This window comes from Gavialis gangeticus, unplaced genomic scaffold (assembly GCF_001723915.1).
Source record: "Gavialis gangeticus isolate Ggan-Ray unplaced genomic scaffold, GavGan_comp1, whole genome shotgun sequence".
Taxonomy (NCBI): domain Eukaryota; kingdom Metazoa; phylum Chordata; order Crocodylia; family Gavialidae; genus Gavialis; species Gavialis gangeticus.
The window spans coordinates 71,472,942-71,481,125 of record NW_017728994.1 but is presented as its reverse complement, the minus strand read 5'-3'; the positions used below and the strand labels follow the sequence as shown (position 1 = coordinate 71,481,125).

Genomic DNA, 8,184 nt, shown 5'->3' with positions numbered 1-8,184 from the left:
ATGTTATGTAAATGTGTTTGTGTGTGTAGATAATATATTGAGAAGCGTTGGTGTGGTGGAAAGAATGAATGATGTATAAAAAAATATATTTATAACTAAATTCCTATATATAGACTAGGTCCTAGGCTACTACTAACCCTATCCAATATAAGCATAAACTAATATGAAAAGTAGTTATAAAATAAAAGCACCAAGTTCTCAGAAATCCCTGTTGCTAGCATTGCAAGCAGGGAATCTGTTGAAGATCAGGGCTTCCAGCCATCGTGGTCTGACGCAGAGGTGCTGGAGAACACCAGCAGCTCAGAAACTGACCCCAAGGCAGAAAGCAGGGGAGCTGAAAAACTGCTGCCTTTTATGCATTTTCTCTGGTCCTCCCCCAAAGCACTGGGATTGGAAGGGACTTCAGAGAATGCTGACAGGTCACTGGACAGCCACACATGTCAGTCATGAAAAAACTCCTTCCGCCTCTCCCCCTTCCTCCCCCTCCCTCCCAGGGAATCCAGTATAGGCAAGTCGAATATTTGACCCTTGTTGAATATTCAACCTGCGCTGTTAATATTCGACTTCTGGTATTCAATTCGACAGCTATTCGACCAGCTACTATTCGACTCGACTTTCACTTTTCAAGGTCAAATATGTCAAATCGAATATTAAGTCAAAGCCTTGCACAGCCCTAATAATCACCACTCCCCTGATCTGGGAAGGAAATTGCCTATGGAACTAATCTACTTAAATGTCTGTTTTTTGGAATATAAACAAACACAAGAAAAGGACAGGATTAAAGATTACTTTTATTGCAAATTCTACATAGCAGTTACAGCAATGTGAAATGTTGCTTTTCTTCAGGGGAACCTAATCATGAGACTAGAATAAGGCTGCTAGTAATTGGAATGACATATGAGGCAGGGTATGTTTTGGATCTAAATATTTTGCACTTGCCTAGACACTAAGGCTAGGGACAGACATTACACATAAACCAGTTTAAGTGATCAGAAACTTGTTTAAACCTGTAAGAGAACAAATGTTCATTGCATATAAATCAGTTTCAAAATGGTTTAAGATAAACCTGGCTGAATGGAGTTATCAGACTTAACTGATCTGGGTCAAGCCAGTTTATGCAGTGCCTGTCCTAAACCCCTTCCTGATTTAAGTTAAACCAGAGTCCCCCAGCATCCCAGATGCCTTGCAGTCCTGGGCAGGGCTGGGCTGTGATCTGTGCTTCAGAGAACAAGGCTGGCCCCTCCCCTCTCTTCCCTAGCCAGAGCTCTGGTGGAAACTGCAGGCACAGCAGGGTCTGCCTGACTTCTCCCTGTCCCCCGCCCATGCTGCTTTCTGCTCAAGCAGGGATTCCCTGCTCCCTCCCTCACATCTCCCACAGCACAGACACCAGCCCCATGGACCGTAGGCATGTGGTATTCTAGCTAATGCTGAGAGGTGTGTGTGTGTTTGTGTCCAATTTCACTGGGACAGGCAAACAGAGCAGTGTCTGCTTAGGGCTTTTTGGAGCTAATAAGCTGGTCAGCTGGTAATGTCCCTCCATTGCTTCCTTGGAAAAAGCTTTAAGAAGGAAGTTTAAGAAGAGCTTGAACTAATAAGAATTGCTTTTATTTTGTTGATAGGCTGATAAATGCTGTGTTATCAGCCCCTTGCTGACTCCCTCACCTGTCAGGTTTGCAGACAGTATGAAGACATAGGGAGAGGGAGATTGAAAAATCAGTATCATCAACAGATGCATGCACTGCACACCCCCGCTTTGCCTCAGAGTGCTAGCCTGGGGCTGGGGTCTGGCAACACTCCCACCCCTTGAGCAGCGAGTGGGGAAAACCCAGGGATGGTGTAGGCAGGGTGGGGGTTTACACCCCTCCCTAATCACAGGGTCCTGCCACAGCTCAGGACTATGGAAGGGAAGGGAGGGCTGCTCTAGAGCCCCTCCCCCCTGGCTTCTAGCCTGAGCCACTGCAGGCATGTGCCTGTATTTCTTCAGTCCACAGGGAATGCCTGTTCAGTTGCAAACTGGTTCAATCCAGGCAAGTTAGACAAACCTGCAAAAATTGAATCAATTCAGGCTCAGCTTTTTTGAATGTCTGTCTCTAGTCTGGGGCTCCGATTATTGGAGGTTTCACTATGGCACCTTTAGAAAGTCAGACCACTACTTTCTAAAGGCACAGCCTGACCTCTGATGTCCTTGTCAGGTTGGTAGACACCTAGGCTGGTCTGCCCCAGACACTCCAGGAGCTAGTAGGATTCTAGAATTTTCTGGGGGATATTCTGGGGATACCCATCAATGGCTTGGCTGATCTGAGGAACAGCACACTGACCTTGGCCAAAGACACAGTGGTACATTGGCATTTGCCCATGCCATAGTAGTAGTACAGATCCCTTGGTACACAGAGGAGCAGAGGCAGCTGAAATGGGAGGGTAGACAGTTAGTGCACTAGTGGCTCTCAACCAGTGCTGAATCCAACTGACTGCAGTACAGATACTTCTTCGAGGACAACATCATGCCAGGAGCAATAACAAAGAAGCTTTTCTTCTCCACTATTATTGCACTTGTAAAATCCAGAAGAACTGTTCAGGATGGTGAATGACCTGGTTAATTCTGGTTTTGACCCAGGAACCAAGTCTTCTAAAGTCCACTGTGACAAGTTTGCCACCTACTTTGCAGACAAACTTGTCAATATCTGGCAGAGCTTAGGGACAACCACTTCTGCTATAGAATCTAGAGTGTGGCATTGAAGAAGCTCAGTCTTGTCCAGTTTACATGGATGAATTTCAATTAGTCACCCACTAAGGCAGAGAATGTACTCCAGGGGATATTGATGATCAGCTATGAGTTCAACCCATGCTCATCCTGGCTTGTAAAAGCCAGAAAGAGGCAAGTGGGACCACTGATGACAGGGGTTGTTGGTGCCTCCTTCTGGGAGAGCAGGGAACTAAATGTTTTAAGTCTGTGACTGTCCAGCCCCTACTTGAAAACCATTACTTGGTGCTGACTCTACAGCCACTGGCTGCCCTTTGAGAAAGATCAGTGAACAGATGGTGGCCTGACAGTTCTCGGCACAGTTGGATGCCAATGGATGCCCTGTCATTCTACCTTTTATCTTGGGTATAGGTTAGAGACTGCACTCATGGACTTGTTTGACTACCTTTGCATAGAGATCAACAGGGGAAATTCTGCCCTGCTGATCTTACTGGATCTTTCTGCAGGCTTTGATACAGTTTACCAGGAGGTGCTGATATAGAGCTTATGTGACCTGGTGGGTATTTGGGGGACTTCTCTAAACTGGTTCTGTTTATTCCTATCAGAGAGATCCCCGGGAGTGGTGATGGATAAGTGCTCATTGTCCCTTTGGTGCCTCTCCTATGGGGTGGCCCAGGGCTCCATCTTGCTGCCACTCCTGTCCAATATGTACGTGAAGCCACTGCATAAGATCAGGCATATATCTGAAGTGAGGTGCCAACAGTATGCTGATGACATCCAGCTCTATCTCTTGTTGTCATTTGAACCAGGTCCTACAGTCTCAGTCCTTTCTTAATGCCTGGCTACATTTGTAGAAGGTTGTTCTTAGCTGACCTTAGAGTTGTAATGGGGCATAAAGGGAGAAGGTGCATGAGGTGCCTGAGCCAGACAAGCCCTGTGCAATGGCTGTGGGTGCTTAGGCTCAGTCCTTGAGCCCTGAACCCAGCACACAATGTCAATCCATTGTGGTGCTGCATGCACTGTCCACCTTGGGTTGGCTCTCTGTACTGCATGTAGTGGCACAGGGTCAGCATGGGGCATGTGCTACATGCAATACTTGTATCAAATTGGCCCTCTGCACTGGTTCCGGCTTGGAGGGAAGATCTGTAGACTTGATCCAGCCCTGGAGCCAGAGCGCAGAGCTGGTCCAGCATCGAAGCCACATACAGCACGCGCCAGACTGGATCACAGACTACATGCAGCGTATGGCCCTGGGACCAGCAGGGTCAGTTTGAGACCCACGAACTGGATCCTAAGGCTCCGTGGGCCAGATCCAGCCCACAGTCTTTATCTTTGACATCGCTGCCCTATGTTAACTGACTTCAAATTTCTGGCCATTCTAGTTCTCTTTTAAGAGAACACAGCTGACAGCTTTATAGTAATACTCAGTGCTTAATGTTCATGTTTTTGTAAATTAACACTTATGCTTACAAATGCATAATTATTATGTATAGACTTCATGGAAGTCTCAATTAATATCAAGGTGCCATTGTGTTAGGCACTGTACTAACACTGAAGATAGACAACCTCCTACAAAATCTAAGGAGATATGATAGATAAAGGTTGGAAGAAAGACTTATCTACCCCATTTGCAGTCAGAGAACTAATGCACACATTAGATTAAGGGTCAGAATTTTAAAAGGATTTAGCCTTATGTGGAAAATTTATTTTCAAAGCATCTAGATGCCTAAGTCTATTAATTGTCTACATGCTTTTGAAAATTCATTAGGCATCTAGCTACACTCTTAAATAACTAAAATACTTTTAAAATCTGGCTCAGCTGACTTAAAAGCCCAAGAATAACAGGAAGTCTGCAGCAAAGCCAGGAACTGAACTCAAACCTGAGTTTGTCCCGTGCTCTAACATGATCATCCTTCCTCTCAATTTCCTGAAAATTGCCACTGCTGAAACAACAAAATAAACACACCCAATACCCAATGTGAGTCAGAAAGCCCAATATAGACTCTATCTTGTGTAAAAGTATAAGCTGTGTTCATAAGCATCCTTTAATTAAATATTACTAGCTACTAGTATTATGCCCTTTGGCACCAAATTACATGGTAAGATTAAAGTAAAATTTATTTCAAGTACCTATGCAACAAATGCACTAAATCTGGGATTTATTTCTGCATTCTCAATTTTAAAACACTGACAAAATTTCAAATCCTAATGTCTATTTTTCATTTACCAAAAAGAACAAATATCTATTTTTTACTTGCATTAAAAAGTATCAGTAGTTAAATTCTTCTGCACTTCGCTTTTCTGTTTCATTTACATTTATATTCTGCCAGATATGTTGACAACATTGTTCTATTTCTCCTTTTAATAGTCTATGAGAAATATTGTTGTGTTTTTTAAATCCACAGCTGTTTTGCTTATGAAAAAAATCTCTAAATGGACAATTAAAAATAACATCTTCTTAAGTATAATTTGTGCTCTACAAGACTAGATTTTTCTTTGCTGACAAGATATTTTGGAAGGATTTAAAGACAAAACAGTAATTACAAAGAACAAAAAGGTAGCGACAAGTCCATCAGTAACATTACATCATTACAGCTCACACTGGCCTCCTTTCATCTGCCAGCTTTCGATTAATCTTTGAATTCATGAACACTGTTCACGGACTTGTCATTTAACTCCTCTGGTTCCCAGGGCTGTGTGGCCTCTTGCTCAGTCATTCAGCTTCCTGCCCTACCTGTACCTTACTCCATCTTCTCCTGGGCCACCAATTCACTGTCACTTTCAATTTTTTTTATTTACTAGAATACATGGTTACCTCTGTCTTATCTTTTGAGAGTATGTGAATTAATGCTACCATACCTTTTTGTAAGAAAACTGACAGTTTACTCTATCTTGCTAAAACAGAAGAAGGATGTTGAACCCGTAGCTTTTTTCTTTCCAAGTCAAGAAATTCCAGTCATTTTAGGCTACGTGTGGTCTTGGTTTTGATCCTGCAATAGGTGGTACTGGAGTCAGATGAGACGGATATGACAGGAATAAACATTCTATACGGAAAACTAAGTGCAGTCTTAGGACTCCTCTTTGGACTGGCCAGTAGCCAGCGTTTCTGCACAAGGAGGCAATAATCATTTTTCCTCTTGATCTGTAGGGATGAGAGGAGATCCGGGTTTGACTATCAGAGGTTACTCAGTTCCAGCACAGTAGTTTGACTGACTTATCACAATTCTGAAAGTGTGCCTTTCAATATTAAAAAGTGATCATCGACAGTTAACTGTTAATGAGACTGGTGAACTTCATTCCAAATTTCCCAGCAATGTTTTGCCAAAACATATACCATGAAATTGGACAGCCCCCAACGCCAACAGTATTTTCCTCCCTGTGATAGGTTACATCAGGGTTGACAAACTCACCTGGGCCCCAGGCTTGATCCAGGGACTTGATGCCACTGTGGACAACACTACAGCAGCAGGTCTTGAGGGAGCAAGGAGTTTGGCAGTGAAGGATCCAGAATTGGCAGCTGCAGATCCAGAGATGGCAAGGGATCCAGCAGGGTGGAGCTACAGCAGTCACAGGGATCCAGGGATACAATAAGGGTTTTGGGGTAGCCGTGGCAGCATGCTAAGGTTGCTACTGACAGCCGTGGCCAGGGGCTGAAGGGCCTTGCATTCTGAGGCAGGCCATATTCCCCCCTTTCTGGTTGCCTAGTAGTAGCCCAGTGGATCAGACAGAGAGGCTCCACAGGCTGGATCCAGACTGTGGGCCATATGCCTGACAGTCCCTGGGTTATGCAAATCATTGTTGTATCTCTTATGAAGTGCTGCTTAGAACCAACAGAGAGGATTACGGAGATCTGTTGAGGGACCAAACATGAACTGCAAACAAGAATGCTTAAAAACACCCTGTTTTATTTTATTAATATCTTTAAAACTTTGTTATCAAAGCAAAGAATTAAAAAAAAACAAAAAACCTGACTTGTTTTAGACAATGTCACAGTTAAAGGCAGTAGTCTGCCACCAGCACCCTAAGCCAGTATTGTATCCTTTTTTCCTATACCCTATTTGTAAAAACCCTAGGAGAGACTTTCAATGTCAAAGTAATAATTTGTTTTCTATTCCATACTGCAGACTAGTAACATGAAATAATACCAGTATAATTTTAGTACAATAATATGCAATGCAACTTTTTAGTTGTATTGACTGAACTGCACACACATTCATATGGCAATGTACAACATTATTTCAGTATTTGCTGCACATCTCAAATACTAATCAACTAAATAAAACAAACAGCCTCTGCATTTATTAGCCCAGTTGCAATATTTATCTGCAATATAAATTGTGTTCATGGTATCTACTAGAATATACTTCTGGAAATTCAACTGTCAACTATATTCAACTGTAAGTTTCAATGAATCAGCAACCATCAAATAAAAAAAATATAGCACGATATTTACTTTAATGATACCATAAATATTTTGTTAACATACAGTTTCATGGCAACACATCTTTTTTTTAGTGAAAAAGAAGAAATCCTAGCCTCAATTCAATATTGCACTAAAGAACTAATTCAATGATTGAGTCAACTTTCATAGCTCAGATGTTTCAGTTCCATGCTTGTTTTCATCTGCAACATTTAACATTGTGCAAATATGGTGAACTGTAGCAAATAAATTTACAAAATGCATCCTATTGTTTAAAAATTGCAGAATACTTTAAAACAAGTTGAAATCATGTTTTGTGTCCCATATACATATACATGCCAAACATTAGAAGTGAAAGAATACCCAAGTTAATAAAAGAAAGAAATCAAGCAAGTAAGGATAGGAAATACTGGTGCAGCACCAAACGATAGTTTCATTGACACGCATATACTAACTTTGTGAAATATTGAGGATTACCAGCAGCCCCTGTATTATTAAAAACACTGATGGAATACATTTATTTCCCTAGAACAGAACTAACTGATGGAATGTACTGCATCACCTGAGCATTTTAAGCCTTCATCTATGTGAATACTCACATGGAAATGCAAGCTGAATAGACTCTCTAGATGATCTGTCCATTCAAATCCATAGCCACAGCATGAAAGCTTAATATATCCAAGATGTCAACTAGTGTATGTAAAAAAATATTTACACAGAGTCCTCTTTCACAGCTCTCATTTTCAAGCTGTAGGTTCTCATCCTCTTTACCAGCAAGCAAAGTTCAATAGTTAAAATCCATCAGCAGGCAGTGACATCAAAGGATGTCTTAATCTTCAGCTGAACCAATATATTTTTTTTAAAAAGACCTATCACTAACTGTGATTAAAGGAGGTAAAGAAGAAATAAATTCAATAATAAACACAGTGTAGGAATCAACATAGCTGGTTATATCAAATGCAACCTTGTTGCTTGCAGACACAGAATGGAATCCCAGCTGTGTAATCAAAACCCTTCGTTATAGTACAGGCTTGGAAAAAAAAAAAAAAAAAAAAAAAAAAAA

At 41.7% G+C, this 8,184-nt stretch overlaps 1 protein-coding gene across 2 annotated transcripts in view; it reads right to left on the bottom strand.

The window, feature by feature from the left end:
• The window catches only part of PTPRE (protein tyrosine phosphatase, receptor type E), a 235,412-nt gene that overhangs the window by 174,518 nt on the left and 52,710 nt on the right, over nt 1–8,184 (bottom strand). The window lies entirely within an intron of this gene.